The sequence below is a fragment of the Lutra lutra genome, chromosome X, assembly GCF_902655055.1.
Source record: "Lutra lutra chromosome X, mLutLut1.2, whole genome shotgun sequence".
Taxonomy (NCBI): domain Eukaryota; kingdom Metazoa; phylum Chordata; class Mammalia; order Carnivora; family Mustelidae; genus Lutra; species Lutra lutra.
This window is the reverse complement of record NC_062296.1, coordinates 20869403-20885687: the sequence shown is the minus strand read 5'-3', so window position 1 is coordinate 20885687 and position 16285 is coordinate 20869403. Positions and strand designations below refer to the sequence as shown.

The following is a 16285-nucleotide window of genomic DNA, read 5'->3' as shown; positions in this document are numbered from 1 at the left end:
CAAGGGGGCTCGGTTTGGTGACTGAGGAGCCCGGGGGCGGGGGGGGGGGGGCGGTGGCGAGAAGAAGCCGAGTTTTTCTCCAGCCAGGTTTTCGGCCCCAAGTCTTGCAGGCTTCCCCCTGTACAGACCTTTCGTTCCCTCTCCTCCTCCCTCAGGCCTCTCGCTCCAGGAACCCCCCCCCCCCAAAAGGTGCCTCCACGCCCAGGCCAGGGGCTGTCCTTTGAAGGCGGCCCAGGGAGTTTGCAGCACGGAAGGTTGCCACGAAGGGTGGGCCACCCGGGAGACGCGAGACGAGGCAGCGAGCCCCGGCATTTTCCCTTCCCCAGCACCTGTCCCATTTCGGCGCCGGGGCTGGGGCTGCGCCCGCGGGCGGCCTCGGGGCCGGAGCGCCAGAGCCCTGCACCGAGGTCGCCCGGGTTAGGGAAGTGGGGGGCCAGGGAAGGGGCGGGGCGTCCGGCGGGGGCACCCCCCCGCAGGCAAGACCCCACGCCCCCCCATACTCAGAGACTAAACAGAGATACAGAGTCACACATAAAGCATGAGCGAAAACGCTCGCTCTCCGACCCCGAGCAGCGTTGCTTGCCCCCCCCCTTCCTGGAGCCGGGGGCTGGCCGGGGAAGGTGGCTCCGTTCTTCCCCCGTGGCCAGTGCGGGGTCTGCGGCTGCCGGGAGAGGTTCCGGCTTCCCCGGGGCTGGCAGGGGGAGCCCCGAGAACTGCAGGCCCGCCCCCCCTTCCTCCTCCTCCTTCCCCTCCTCCCCCACGTGTCCTCCCGGAGCCCAGCGGCCTGATCCCAGCACCCCCGCCACCTCCCTCCTCCTCTCGCTTCGCCCGCTTCCCCGGCGGCGTGGAGAAGAGCAAAGTTGCGACAGCGGCCGGGGGGCTCTGCCCAGGTGAAGGGGGCGCCGTGGGGGGTGGGGGATGGCGCGGCCCTGCGGCGGGGGCGGAGGGAAGATAAAGAAACTTGCTTTCCGCGGCCCCCACCCCGCGCGGGTTCGGATCTTGCGTGGACCGAGCCCTCGTGGCGAGACGCGGCAACGCCGCTGGGACCGAGGCCGGCACGGGGACCCAGACCCGGACCGCGCGCCTGGGCCGGCTCGGCGGTCTCAGGCAGCGGGCCAGGCCGGCACCCAGGCAAGGGCGGGGTGGGTGGCCGCACACCGGACCGAACCGGAGACTCCGGTGGCCTGGGCGCGGGCCGAACCCGGACCGGGCCGAGTTGGGTGGTGAAGTAGGACGTGGATTCGGGGGCGGGGCGCGGCGGGAGGGGGAAACCAGGCCCCGCCGGACTGGCCTGGGTGTGGGGGCGGGGGGCGAGTTCGGGGCACTTGCTGGGCTCGGGACCGAGCGGTAGGGCGGGGCGGCGCTAGGGGCTGGGCTGGATCCGCGGGGAGAGGGCGAAGGGGGGAGCCGGGGGTGGAGTAGGGGCGTGGAGTTGCGAGCGGGGTCTGGCCTCGGCCGGGGGCGAAGGTAGATCGGCGGGGCCGCCAGCGGAGGGAGGGAGGCCCGCGGCAGCGCGGCGGCAGCGAAGGCCAGCTTCCGCGGAGTTTGTGCCCGGGCTTCCCGGGCTCCGGCCGCCTCACGCGCACAAATGGGGCTAGGGGACTGACTGGTAAGCAACTGCGAGTGTTAGACGGTGTTCGGCGGCGATTCCGGGAAAAGCGAGGAAAGACACCGTCTGCAATTATGCCGCACCCCCCACCCACCTCTTAGCATCTGGATTTTGCTCTCAGGGGGCCGCGGACCCTCCCCGCCACAACCCTTTCACTCTCCTGCACTCCCACCGCCTCCCCCCTTCCTAGGCCATCTGACTCTCCTAGGGGTTTGTGTTTAGGGGTGGACGACGGCCTGGGGGTGGGGGTGGCGATATACTCTCCCTCCCGCGGCAGCAGCCTAGTTCGTATCTTATTCCTACATGTAGCGTCGCTTTGAGTCTTGTGGACATTGGGGTTTAGATAACCTACCCCCACACCCACCCCCACCAAGCGATTTGATGGCTTTTAAGGAAAGGGAGGAATCCCTGGATTTCCACGCCTAGAACGAGGTTTGAGGACTGAAATTCACCCCCAGCTCACTTCCACTACCAACCCCTCTTTCCTTGTAAGCCATTTCCACGGGGACCCGAACTTTGGGGGGCGGTATTAATTTGCTTCTCTATCTCTACACAGGGTCGTCGTGGCCAAGGACGGCTAGTCTCTGAGGGAAAGTAGCCACCAGTCCAACTCGGGTCGCCCCCACTATTACTTCGGTGAGGGGGGCAACGCTAAGGAGATACTGGTGGGTAGGGACCCAGTATAAAGGAGGGGGCTGGGTGGTCGCCCCCGGAGGGACTCCGTTTCTTGTAAGGTAGGGAGAAGCGAGCCCAGGCTTCAGGGGAGGGGTTCTGGGGAGGGACATGGGGATTGGTGACGACGAGGGGGGGGCGGGAAGAAGGGGGGAGTCACACCCTGCCAGCACGGGGGTGGGGGTTTCCCTCAGGCCCCTGGGAGAAGGGGACTGAATGTGTCTGTTCTGTGCTGCCGGGCAGGGGAGATCTGGGGTCTGTGGATTTGCACACTGGATCGGGCACCAGTGGCCTGAGAAAGTCAAGTCGGGGCATATGGTGGAGAGCCTTAGGGGAAAGAGACAGAAACCCCTGGCCTTGGCGCCCTGATCTTTTCTCTTCTTCAACCTTCCCGTTCGAGGGGCATGGAGGGCTGGGGGCCTGGGGCTCTCGCAGCCCCTAGGATTGAGTGCCTCCGCCTCTCCTGGGAGTCTAGCTTTTTGCCCGGCTTGCTGCAGCCACTGCTGCTGCCTCCCTCTCCGGAATCCGCTTGGTCCTCGCAGCGATCCCCTCCTCCTCCCCTCCCCTCCCAGTGTCACCGGGGCTGCTTGGCTCTGCCCCCTTCTCCGCCGCTTGCTCCCTGCTTTCGTCCCTCCCTCTCTTGCTCGCTCCCTCCCTTCGCCTCCACCTCCCCATTCCTCCCCCCCAGCAGGTGGCATTCTGGGAGTTGTAGTCCCGAGGAGCGGCGGCTGGCGCCGCCCGCGAACCCCGCCGGACTCCACTTCCCGTCGAGCCCTGCGACCGGCACCCACTCCACCAGGCTTCGCTCGCACACACAGACACACACACACACCGCTCTCCCCCTCACTCTTTCGCTTGCCGCGGCTGCTGCCAGTGTGTGGCTCTGTCTCTCCTCCGCTTTGCCGAGCCCTCCCTTCTTCCTCTCAGTTCCTAGAGTCCGACCGCCGCCGCCGCCGAGAGAGAGGAGAAGGAGGTCGGTGGCGATAAGGGGCGGAGGGGGGGCATCAGACCGGGGCAGTATTAGGCGGGTGGCGGCTCAGAGTGGGTAAGAGGGAGCCCGGGTGGCGGCCTGAGCCTCCCCGCGGAGCCGACCCGGGAACAGGTGCGTCTTTTTTTTCTCTCCCCCAACCCCTCCACCCCTTTTGACTCCCCGGCTTTCTCGTATCCCCCCCACCCGCTTCTTTCTATCTTAAGCCTTTTCCCAACCCTGTCCGTTCTTCGCCCCGCGGCCGCCGTGTTTGCCCCCCGGGGGCGCCGTCCTCTTCGTGTCCCCGGACGTAGCGCTCCCTGGAGCTCGCTCTGTCCTCGCCCCTCCCTTCGGGACAGCTCCCCTCCACTTCCCACCTTCGTACCCCATCCCTGCCCTATCCTACCCCCTCCTCACCCCCTTCTCCCTTAGCCAGGTGAGACTTGTTCTCCACGATCTGAGTCTTCTTCCTGGCTGGGCGGGGGTCTCCATGGAAACGGGGGTCTGGTTGATCCTGGGGGGGGAACCATTGGAATTACCCCACTCCTCAGAAAGGGAGGTGGAGGCTATGGTCTTGTTAACTACCTAGCCCTAACACCCCCGCCCCCCCCCCCCCCCCATGCAAGGATCCAGTGATCCGAAGGGAGGCTGGCCAGGAGGGCAGGGCGAGAAAGGGCTTGTTTTTTGGCGGGGGGGGGGGGTGGCTGTCCGTGATGAAGTCTTGAAGAGACCTGGAGAAAATACCCTCCAACCTCAGAGGGGAGGTGCGACGGTTGCTCCTCAGGGCTGCTTTCTCCCCGGTGTTGGGGTGAGGGAACCGTAGGTTAAGGGGTACCCCTAGGTGGCGGCGGGGCCTGGGTTCGGGAGTGGGAGTGCTGTGATGGGGGCAGGGGCAATTATCCGAGTCCCTGGAAAAAAGGCGGGGGATGACTTCGGAGCGCCCTGGCTCCGCTGCCCTCGCTCTAGGGGCGGGGGCCGCCGGGCCGGGCGCGGCGGGGAGGGGGCTTAAATTGAAGGAGGATGAGATGGGGGCAATTCATACTAGCCCCAGCAAGCCAGGGGGAGATCCGGCGTGCAAGCTCTCCACCCGCTCCGCGCCAGGCCTGGAGGCAAGGGGTCTGAGAGCGAAGCCGCGAGGTGGAAGGAGGGAGGCTCCGGTTACGGGGCCGGGTTTCGGAATCAGGGGCAATCCCCCAGCCCTTGAAGGAGGGAGAGGGATGGCTGCGAACCCTAGGGCTCCCCCACCCCGGGTCCTAAGGGGCGTGAGGAACAGACAGCAGGCCCAGCGGAGCTGGATTCGAGCGGATCGCGGCTGGGGAGTGGGGGGGCTTAGTGGTGGGCTTCGGGGGGAGCAGTCCGGCGGCGGGGCGGGCGGGCGGGGCGTGGGGCTCCGGCGGGCGGCGGGGCGGGGCTGGGGCGGCGCTGCTGCCGCCGCCGCCGCTGCTGCTCCTGCTGGGGCCGCCGCAGCCGTTGCTGCCGCCGCCGCCGCCGCTTCTGGGCGGGGAACGGAGGCCAAAGGGAGTCCCGTGCCGGGGCAGAGGGCGCAGGCGGTGCGTGGTGGGGAGGGGGCCGTCCTGGGGGCGGGGGCAGGCGGGGGGTGGAGCCCCCGACGGGGGGGCGGTACGAGCCCGGACGACGACGACGAAGAGCCCCGGGGGCCGGGTGCATGGAGGACGAGGTGCTGGGAGAAGGAAGGGGGGGTGGGTCCCGCGACGGGCCTCGTGGGCTTGGCTCCTCGAGGTTCTGCTTCGGGACAGAGCCCTGCAGGGGCGCCCAGAGGCCCGGGAAGGGACAGGGAGGTGAATTGGACGGTGGAGGGGGCCCTTCTCGCCGGGGTCCCGCCGAAGGGAAGGCTGGGCGGAGGGACGTCCGGGGTAGGGCTGGGAGGAGCCGACCGCACCTCGGCTGGGGATTTCGTGTTATGGAGGGACGCGAGATTGTTGTAGGGAAAGATGTGGTCGAGGGGAAAGGCGAGAGGGAAACACACTGCAAACCCGGGAGGCCAACAGCCCAGGCCAGTGGAGGTGCCCTTCTATTTCGCCCGCACCTTCCCCCTCCCCCAGTGTAAGCACTATGTTTTTGTTTTATTGTTTTGAAATTTTCAGTGTTGGCTGTAGGAAGCTGTCGATGTGGTGATATTTATTCATTCTTGATGTCTCCTAGAGTAGACAGTAAGGACAGGCGTCGCTTGGCCAGGACTCATCTAGCCCAGGGTTTAGGGGCTCTTTACGCGGAAGTGGGAAGGGGGCCTGCTAACTTAGAGCGACAGCTGAATACTCTCAAGGCAGTTTGGAGGTCGTCCCCATAGCACAGAGGTGGAGTATAATTGCAAAAATCTTTGGTGAGACTTCTGTGGGTACAGTTGTAGGTTAGTGTTATTCTGGTTGGCCGCATGGCTTTTTCAACTTAGAAGGCTGTTGGAAGTGGATTAGGTTTGTAATAAAGTCACAAGGTTGGAAGGGACTTTAAAGGTCATCTTGTTCTCTGTTTACCTGACCTGCCCTTGAATGTTGGGATAGTGGAAGCTTTATTTTGGGAGGGAGCAGGGTTTAGGGGTACTCAAATTAGACGGCAATGTCACCATGTGGTACTGAAGAGGACAGCACAAGAAAGAAATTTGGAGGATTCCACTGGGGATTAGATGGGATAACCCAATCCCCCAAATCACCCAGAGCCTCCAAATAGAAGCAAAAGTTTGGGGGAGGAACCTGTAAAATCTTGATGGAGAGGCAAAGTTAGTAAGAAGGACTGGGGCAGCTAGGAGGAGCAGGGGACTTGGTGGCTTAAGTTAAGAGAATCTGAAGGTTGATAGAGTTTAGGAGGGACATGGTCATTTTGAGTAAGCCATGTGGCTATTGATAGGCAGACTCATCTTTTGATAAGGCAACTGGGCAGCTGCCTTTGGGATAGATGGGGAGAACAAGGGGCCCAGGCCATCAGGTACAGAGCCTTACTCAGACTTTAAAAGGGCTGACCCTGTTACCAGCTACACAGCAAGGGTAGGGTTCTTTTTGATCTGGCTCTTGAGAGTCATTGATGGAGGAAGGGGTTAAGGAGGACTGTTTCTTTAGAATAGGCCATAAGGAAAAGACAGCAAATTATTGGGATAGGGCAGAGGAAAGCTAAGTCCTTGGCAAGTTCTTCTGTTGGAGTCTGGATTGGGCAGAGTGCAGGGGAGTTCCAGAGGAAATGGCGGCAGCACCAAGGGCGCTCAAAGATCTGGCTGTTTTGATTACCTAGAGCTGATAGAGCATAGACTCCCAGTGGCCTAGACTTTTTTTGGTGGGGGAAGCAAAGGGGCTTCTTCCAGGGGTCTGTTTGCTTTATTCATGCTGTAGTTCACTACATATGAAAAAAGTGTTTAGTACAGGTGGCAGAGAATCTCACATGATGAGTCTGGATTATGGGTTTCAGAGAGGGGCTTCATTTAGGAGAACAGAATTATGGGAGAAAAGGACTTGAATACTAGAAAGAAGGAAGGCAAAAAGAAAAGTCGGGAAGAGGGTCGTTTAGGCAGTGAACAGGGAAGAAAAGTGATCATCACTGGTTACACGTCAGGGCCAACTAAGGAAAAAGTGGAACCCTGAAATTTCAAGGCTAAGTTTTTCCAAAGTCAACTTTGAAGAACCTTTAAGGCTCTTTACACTTTCATGCTAGAATCATTATGGTTGGTGTGAGAGACAGGACTATCTTGGGTAAAAACAGGGTTGTAGAGAAACGGGCATGTAGGAAGGAATATACATTTATTTACTCATAGGGAAATAGAGAATTTGGAGATAGTGTATAGGCTAAAAAATGCAGAATGTGAAAGAGGGCGGAATAAGGAACTAAAGGGAGAAAGTGTTTACTCACATGTCATGTGGAGTAAGTGTCAGGGAAGGTAAAAAGTTACCTTTGATAGCTGTTGTCCTGGGAGGTCCCAAGCAGCAGAGGTTAGCTGAGATCCAGGGCTTACAAGTCTAAGCATTAGTTAGAAAATTCAGACTAAAATAAGCATACTGGATGGGGGAAGCAATTCACCGATGTAAGTAGAATGTCCTTGAAAGAAGTTGAAAGTAGGAATACACCAGTTTTTCCAGTCTGCAAGTGGAAGGAATCCTAGATATAGGGAGGTGAATTATAGAAATTCCAGAGTGAAACAGGAGAAAAGAACAGTGGCCTTAGAGCCTTGGGCCAGAATTGGAGGGTGGGGTGGGCGCATGGAGGAGAGGCGCTAATCAGGGGTTGGGCATCTGGACTGGTTCATTGATTCTAGGCTGAGCTAAATTTGAGATGGAATAGAATGGCCGCAGTGGGGTAGGGAGCTGTTTTCCAGCATCAGCCAGCATCTGGGATGGAGAGAGGAGGAGTTCATGGTTAAGCTGGGTGGGAAAATAAACACTAACTAGAGTGGAACTGAGCGCCCTGGGGAAAGTGGGCATTGTTGGGATAAAGCAGATGGGAAAGGGGACAAGCCACTTATGATTACCTAAGGGGGGTAAGGAGGACCCTAGACCTTTGAGTTTTTAGAAGGAAAGGAAGTTTCTTAATGCTGGAGTTCCAGTTAGGTATGAGTCTATGCTTGCCAGAAGGTTTAGCACCAGGATGGCCGAAGTGGGAGGTAATAGGTAATCTGCCTTTCTGCCACTAGGATGCTAGTACAGTATTTTACATAATCTCACATACTAACTAGGCTTTCTTAATGCCAGTTTTTGAATGGTTATCCTTAAAGTAATGTAGAAACTGTTCTCTTTCTAAATCGTACCCTTTCCTACTGTTCATAACTTGAAAGCAGTCTATCATGATGAAAACTTTCTTTGGTGAACTGAAGTTGAATTCTGGTCAAGAGTAAAATTTAACTCTGCTTCTATCCACATAATTCAAATATGCTGTTCTGTTTCCCTCTTTTTCTTTTTTAAGCTGAAGCCACCCTTTCCCCATAAAACATTTAAAAATGGATAATTGTTTAAAAAGTGGCTGCAGGCTGCATGTCAAGGTCATATTTTCCCTGGTCAGTGAATTGTGATGAATTTGAAGAGCGATGATTTATTATTTGTAAGATGTGGTAATTTTCAGATTTATTCTTTGAGAGTATGTGAGGCAGGATACGTCTTCATTTGGATTTTAAGAAGATCTTAAGTTAAGCGTCCGTGAAAAATTGAGAGTACTGAGGGGCGGCAGAGCTTTGTGTTTCAGGCTTCTTTACTGATTTTCGGCTGAGAAACAAAATTTGGTTACCTCATTGCTAAGGTATGCCTAGAAATCTTAGTGTTGGTGCCGTGAAGGGTACAGTCAAGTTTTGTGACAATTTTGGTGTCCGGGGACAAGGAAAACAAGCAGACTTCCATTTTTCCAAGTTCTATGGACTGTAGAGAAGTTCATTGTATGTGACCCTGATCCCCGGGACGAGTCAGTGCACTCTCCACCTGGATCCATGAGGTGCTGAGGTGTCTTGTGATGATGAAGCTTTACTCAGTTTAAGTTGGTCGCACCTTGTAGACGTTAGTATCTTGCGGTGGTTCTTAAACTTTTGCATGTCTCAGAATTACCTGGAGGGCTTTGGAGACATACTGCCTTAAGTCAGAGTCCTTGCTTTTCTACTTCCTAGCTGCGTCACAGGAAGCAATTCACTCGACTCTTTTGCACCTCAGTTTTCTCATCTCTAAAATGGAGATGAAAACCCCAGTCTCCCAGAACTATGAAGATTACACAGGATAATAGCTATGTGGCAGACCAGGTCCATAGCAGGAGCCCAATAAATGACATCTGTTACTATATTATAATCTAGTTTTTCTTATTCCATTGAGTCCTGTGACCTTTTATATTACTCTGTGGTAAACACGGTGGCAGAACTAAAACTATCAATGGCTCCTGAGCACTCCCTGTGTATCTTGCTTCTCTGTGCTCTTTCTCCATATTCCTGTTGTATTAGTACATATTTAGCATTTACAATGTGGTAGGAAGAAATAGCTTGGCTCATCACTCCATTATTGCATCCACCTTTGAGGTGGAAGTGGCAGCTTCTTTAACAGCTGTGCTGTAACACTGCTCAGTATTTTAGGGCGGGAACTGAGGACTGTATATCCAGTTGAAACTTCAGGGGACATTTTGGGCCATGCTTAAAAAATGACCCAAGCCTAGTTTACTGGGGTGACATTTTAAAAAACCATTGCTTTCTGAAAAGGGCTGCTGTATTTAATTACAACTGGTTGGGCTTTCCAGATGTCTCTGACATCTGGAAGTTCTACGAAGGGTGGTAGATAGAGTCTGAGTCTTGTATGGCTCTATGACAAGGATGTTCATCAGCGACTGGATGGGAGAAAACACGTTTTGAATAGCTCAGGTATCATCAAACCAAACTTCTGAACACTGAAAAAAAGATGGGCTGTAAAATAGAGATTCTTTCTGCAGCCAGAGTGGACTTTGGTGCCAGCAGTCAGCTGTGCCAATATAGGGATTGAGCGATAGCAGGCCAATTTAGAACAGCAGATCAGTTAACAAATTAATAATTTCTTTTTGGCTTGGAAATGCGTTATTATTCTCTACCTGCCCCCCTACCTAGCAGATTCACCTTCCGATTTATATTCTGCTTAGGGAGACATTAAAATGACTTGTCCCTGAGTACACATCTACCGTAAGTGGCAGAAGGCAGTCCATAAGTTGGCCGGGTTTAAAAATTAGCTGTGGCTAAACCACGCTCAAATAATTGGAAGTTGACTTTGTTGTTTTGCCCTGGCCCAGTTTTATTTCAACGATTGTCTTTCTTGTGGAAGCAAGGAAAAGAAAGAAGAGGAAGTTTAGGAGAGAGCAAGGAAAGTAAAAGGCATCCACAGACAGGGCTTTTTACACGGAATTCTTGGTTTCCATATGACCTAGCGAGAATTTTCAGTTTTTCCCAGTAGTTCAGCAAGTATTTACTGCACACATATTGTATTCCTTATATCATGCTAGACAGTATTGGGAGTGGCTATTAAAAGAAGCAGAAAATACTCTTTCTGACCTTGGGGAACGTATAGACAGGTAGGGAGGTTGAGTCAGTACTGGAAGTTTGAAATTCTGTGAGGCAACACATTATATATATATATTATATATTATATGTACACTATGATGAGTATATATATGTGTGTGTGTATATATGTATATATACACTATGTATGTATATGTATATATTTATATATATATGAGTAATTTATACAAAGTGAGTTGAGCCTGTAGTCTGGAGAGAGTGGAAAAAAAAGTCTGATAACGGCCTTTCCAAATATTTGTGTGAGAGGTCCAGGAGACTTAAAAAAAAAAAAAAGGTAAAAGTTTGGTGAGGAGGAATCCTTTTTAGATGAAAAAATCCTTATCACAAATGCCGTGTACTGAAATGGAGATGCCTGAGGGCCACTGCCACAGTGCATGGCATGGAAGACACAGAAGCATCACAAAAGGGATTCAGGTCTCAGATTGCAGTGATTCAACTTTGGAGTGTGAAAGACACACCAGATATTCACATGGTTCTTCCGAAGACCAAGACTGAGGAACGCCAACTCTTAGTTTTGATCTAGGAGAAATGAGAAGCACTAAAAAGCAAACCAAAAATGACCCTAGTAACTTAGGGGCGTCTGGGTGGCTCAGTGGGTTAAGCCGCTGCCTTCGGCTCAGGTCATGATCTCAGAGTCCTGGGATCGAGCCCTGCATCGGGCTCTCTGCTCAGCAGGGAGCCTGCTTCCTCCTCTCTCTCTGCCTGCCTCTCTGCCTGCTTATGATCTCTCTGTCAAATAAATAAATAAAAATCTTAAAAAAAAAAAATGACCCTAGTAACTTAGCGTGCCATTTTGAGGTGACTTTGCATTTGGCAAGGACTGATTAATTTCATGGTGATTGCTTAGGTTTTCTAGATATCAGTGATATCTAGAGATTGTATAAAATCTTATGGCTAGATCCTAGGTCTAGCATAAAGCTATGATGAGGTGTTTTCCTTAAATGCAGTAAAATTACTTCCTTACAGCAGGAGATGGAAGTAGTACTTGAATAATAGGGAAAATGTATGGGTAGAAAAGCTAAACAAACTGGTCGTATGAAAATGTGAGTGAGATTCAAACTTCTGCTTTTTGCCTCCTTCATTGTTGGAATTGATTATCTTTGTTCCCTTTATGGCTTTTGTGCTCTTCTCAATTTTATTTTATTTTTTTAAGTAAGCTGTATGCCCAACATGGGGTTTGAACTTATAACCCCAAGTCCAGTTTAAGGAGGGCTCTCTGACTGAGACAGCCAGGCGCTTCCTATTCTCAACTTTAAGTAGGGACTCATTGATGGCCATTTTGCAGATGACATAGTAAATGGACGTAATGAGGTACCTGAGATGGCTGGCAAACCCAGTCTCCCCACCCCCAACACACGCAACGAGTTTAGGCTGTGGATAGTAGACTATATCACTCTTCAAGGGTGTTGCTACTGTGTGACTAGACAGATTTTGATTTTGGCAGTTTTTAAACATCAGATTTTCTTGGAATGAGTGGGGATCCAGCACTAGTGAGGAGATTGAGAAAGGGTATGGTTTGGATTAGAAAGGGCTGGGGTGGTCATAGTGAAGAGCTAGCTCCAGGGAGATCGCAAGCCCTGGCCACTCTGTTGAGATGAACGTCTAGCCTCCCAAGGTGACTACTTTGGAGGTAGCTACATTCATTTGAATGAGTAAGCTCTCATGTGTTTAACAGATAGTTAAAGTTCTTTTGTATCCAGTCTCATAAATGTTTATAGGCCGGGTTTTTAAACATGGAGGTACCAAGGAGTCTATGAAGGTGTCCACGCTATAGCCATGTGTGGGTAACTACTTAGTCTTCTTGGTAAACAGAGGAATTAAATGTATCTGGGAAGAGGATGTAGTGTCTCCTATAAGACTTATCCCTTGGGGTAGAACCAAAAGAAATATTTGGGTAGAAAAAAACTCCAGGGGAACTAGAAAGTGCTATAGTAGATTAGTCAGGCAGAAGGCTGGGATGAACGGTGCAGAGGGCCCCTTCCTCCTTTCAGTTGCCCAGCAGATTATTTCCAGTTGAGTGTGTGTGTGTGTGTGCGCGCGCGCACGCGTGTGTGGTGGTGTATAATGGTAAAGGAACCCTTTTGCATGAAGGGAGGCAAAGTAAAGTGATTGGGGCATGGATAGGGACACCTGAGTTTCAGGGAATGATATTTGGTTTAATGGCAGGGGAAGGTGAAGGGATGTAGATATTAAGAAGCCTGCGGAGAATATTAGAATACCTTTGTATGGGAAATCGTTAAATTAGGATAATTTACACTGGGAGAACTTCCTCATTAGGGGTTGAGGTTTGGTATATATGATTAAGTAGGGAAAACAGGACCGTTAGTCTCCTGTTGAGTACACATGGAAGAAGGCAGAGCGGCAGGGAGGGTAAGGTCTGTGGTCAAGGTTCCATATCTAAAGCCAGGTAAAGTCATCCTTGTTGGGTACATGTACACTTTCCTATTGAAAACACTGATTTTGAGACATTTTGACCTCTCTCTAAAGGCACTTCAGTGACTAGGTGGAAGTCCTGGCCTCTTCCTTTCAGCCTCAGGATTTACATGTCAGTGGTCTCTTGGATCCCCTTGGGGGTGTCTTAAATGCTGCTTTTCCCAAAGTGGGGTAATGGGCTGGCCTCTCCTTTGATTCTGTAATGTTTGAACGTGAATGTCTCTGTCTTATGGGAGCTTTACCCAGAGTGCTGGATTTCTGTTGGAGCAATAGGTCCCAAAGTTGGTTTTCTTTACACATTAGTCATCACTGACCCAACCCTCCTTCTTAAACTGTCTACTAGCCACGCCTATTCTCTTGAGGACAGATTCAGGGCCAGGCTTCCAGAAGGATATTTTCCTGCTCTTTCATTTTTTAAAGTCATAATTGCTTCCAGGTCACCAGACAATGTGAACCAAAAGAAGCCTGGGGGAGTACTACCAGATTTAGTTTAACTGAGACCTTCTTAATCTTGAATTTTTAATTTATTGGCTGGATAGTAAGAGTCCAACCATGAATAAATGGACAGGTTTCATGCTATGCTTAAAGGTCCTAGTTGTATTCCATATGTTGCCAGTGCCTGTTGTTCTGCATGTAGGGGGTCTTTGGCCCCAGTGGAAGCTACGATATTCTGGGGAACCCGTTCACAGGATAAACACCCTGGCCAGCCATGTTCAAGGTTAACGTTTTACCAAGGCAAAGACATTTTGTCAGATAGGTGCTGTATTATCTCCTTTTGTGTCCTTCCCTTCCTCATACGCATGACGACCATACTTTTGCTTGTAGTTGTTGTGAAATCTACTTGTTTTGGCATCTTCATTTCAAAACAAAACAAAAACTGTCTACCCAATCGGTAAAATCTCCTTTGAGCTTTTAGTGTTGCCCATCCCTTATTACCAGCTCCCCCTAACCCTGACTTGGATTATAATTTGATGTTCTTCCCCTTTTGATAACATATTCTCTCAAAACTTTTCTAAAATGTCTGTACCCAGTGCTTCCCCACAGTGTTTCAGTTTGGCCCACAATGGTGAAATATTTTAGGTTCCCCTATTTCGTTTTTTCTCTTTTGGTTGTTATATTCTGTGGGCTTCTCTTTTATGCCTTTCACACCTGCCCTTGTCTTCTAGCAGTTAATTCTTTTCTTTTGGGTTTTTGGGGGGAAAGATCTCTGCTTCATTATGGTTTGTCTTCTGCTATCTGCTCACCCTCAGCTTAGCTGCTATTTTCACCATTTTAAAGTTATTGCTCTCCTGTTAGTCCATTTTCTTGTTGGTTTCCCCTGGTTTGTAGTGTGCTGATTATGTCTGCCTGCCTGCTCTCTGCTCGCTGGATTCATCCCCTCGGATCTTGGTCAGTCCCTCTACTTAAGTGTGTGTACATGTGCCTGCTAAATTGAAGCGTTCTATTTCTTTATTTTTTGCAGCCTATGCTGATCACCGCATTGGGCTGGTGGAGCATGTGCTCTCCTTTGTTCTCACTGAGTTGGACGTGTCTTTCAAGTTTTTCCCCCCAAAGTGGGGGATAGCTCACAGTGGTCCCGCTGCCTTCCAGTCAGTGACCAGTATTTGATTCTGGGGCCATGCAGCTGTTCGTTTCTTAACAATTACATGGTTGTGATATCTGGGAAAATCCTTTGAGGTATTTCGTATTTGTGCCCATGTTTCCTGGGTCACTCGGGATTACCAGGTTTCTTCGAAGTTCCTTTTAGGAACTTTGCCATCAGCCTTTGATGTGATGGTTCCCATCAGAGAGAGCAAGAGAGAGACTAAGAAAGCACACCACATGTGAGTGCAGGCTCTGTGAGCAGAAGCAAGTCGGCACACGAGAGCATGCACACCAGTGGAACCTACCGAGTGTGGTGTGTCTGGAAGGTTTTTCCTTTCTGCTCACCTCTCCTGAGAAGGAGCGTACAGTGGAGTGGTTGTTAATTTGATTGGACGTGATGGTGAGGAAACAAAACACTAGGCCTCCTGGACCACAATCTCCAGGGCTGGGACTTAGAAATCTGTGTCTTGAACAAGCTTGTTGGTGATCCTGGTTTGGGAGACATTGGTGTACATTGGCTATCTTGACTCCTCCTGTCCTGGTTGGACACTGACACCATCAGTGACTCTTTGGAAGTTCCCTTTGCTTACTCTCTGGCTCAAGAGGACCAGTCTTGCCTTCCTGTGTAGACCACTTGGCTCAGGGTGCTCTTGTCTGTGATATCTACCTCTCCTCTTCCCTCCTCTGCAAAGGCTACTGTTAATCGCAGCATTGGGCTTTCCATAGGAAGAGGGGCTGCTCTGAGAAATTCCTAACGGAAGAGTGGGAAGCCAAGGTGAAGCAAATATTCTATCTTCAGGGTCTTATGAAAGTGGGGGTGCCTCCAGGTAGTCCTAAAATGTGTGGTATTGTCTGGTAATTATTTTGGTTTTTACTTGGTTTTCTTTTTATTGTTGTTGTTATTGTGGTTTGGGGGGGGGTTCTAAAAACTCCTTTATCTAGGTGGTGATATTTTCTATGTTCTGTTTTCAAATGCCAGGATTCATTTCCCCCCACCTCTGATTTCTGTCCGAGGACCTACAAACAACTAATCCCCTCTAAATAGAACAAAAATCAGCCCAAGAGTGAAAAACCGATGGTTACTGACTTATATCTGCTGCCTACAAGTATTCAGATAGGCACTAAAACTTAAACTTTGTGTTAAAATTCATCTTATGCAAGTATGACCCCCTTCATTGCTTGACTCTTCTAATGCTTCAAACAGAGAAAATATTTTTTAAAAGTACCTGGTGTATTGGTCAACAGGCTGAGCTGGTGTTGTGTTGTGTTGTGTTTTGTGTTTTTTGTTTTTAAGTAGGCTCCATGCTTGTGGAGCCCAGTGCAGGCTCGAACTCATGACTGTATGATCAAGACCTGAGCTGAGATCAAGACTGACATTTAACCAACTGAGCCACCCAGGTGCCCCTGAGCACCTGTTTCTTGAACAGGGATATTCCAGGATATTCTAAGAAAAAGTCAAAACTTGAGGATATTTAGGGACGGGATGGGATCCTGGTGAACTGACTGGAAACAGACAGTCAATCCATTTGTCTTACCCCTTGCTGAAATCTTTCTAAAATTATGTATTAACCCGCATAACTGTTTTAAGAATGTTAAGGATAATTTTCATAAAAAGGTAAGATCATGAGTCTCATACAGTTATAAAAATGAACATGCGTTAAAGATTTTATTTTACTTGTTAATCACAAGGGAACCAGACAGATGTTAGAGCCGGGTCAAAGAAAAAGTCCAAAAGCACAAATTTATATGGAGTAAAGGAATTGAATTGCAAATGGAGGCAAAACTGATCCCCCCCCCACCCCCGCAATGGGGAGGGAAGTCAATCCAAACTCTATGGGACAGGACAGAGTTTGCATATCCATCAGTTACCTGCAATTTACAGAGGTGCAAACTAGCTCAGAGACAATGAGAAATACCGGAATGGGGCAGCTATGCAGGGTGTGCTGTGGGCAATGCGTGGTGCTTTCAGGAAAAGTACAGCATTCTTTTCTGTAGTAACTAAGCCTGGTGGACC

The 16285-nt window shown here is 51.0% G+C and overlaps 1 protein-coding gene across 7 annotated transcripts in view; it reads left to right on the top strand.

Annotated features, from left to right (window-relative positions):
- The first annotated feature begins 790 nt into the window (after nt 1-790).
- Nucleotides 791-16285, top strand: part of BCORL1 (BCL6 corepressor like 1) — a 61866-nt gene continuing 46371 nt past the window's right edge. For 3 of the 7 annotated variants that reach the window (XM_047715752.1, XM_047715745.1, XM_047715751.1), the window contains exon 1: nt 3066-3254. The gene's annotated coding sequence lies outside the window, so the exon portion shown is untranslated. The other 4 variants (XM_047715747.1, XM_047715746.1, XM_047715750.1 and 1 more) reach the window with 4 other exon arrangements.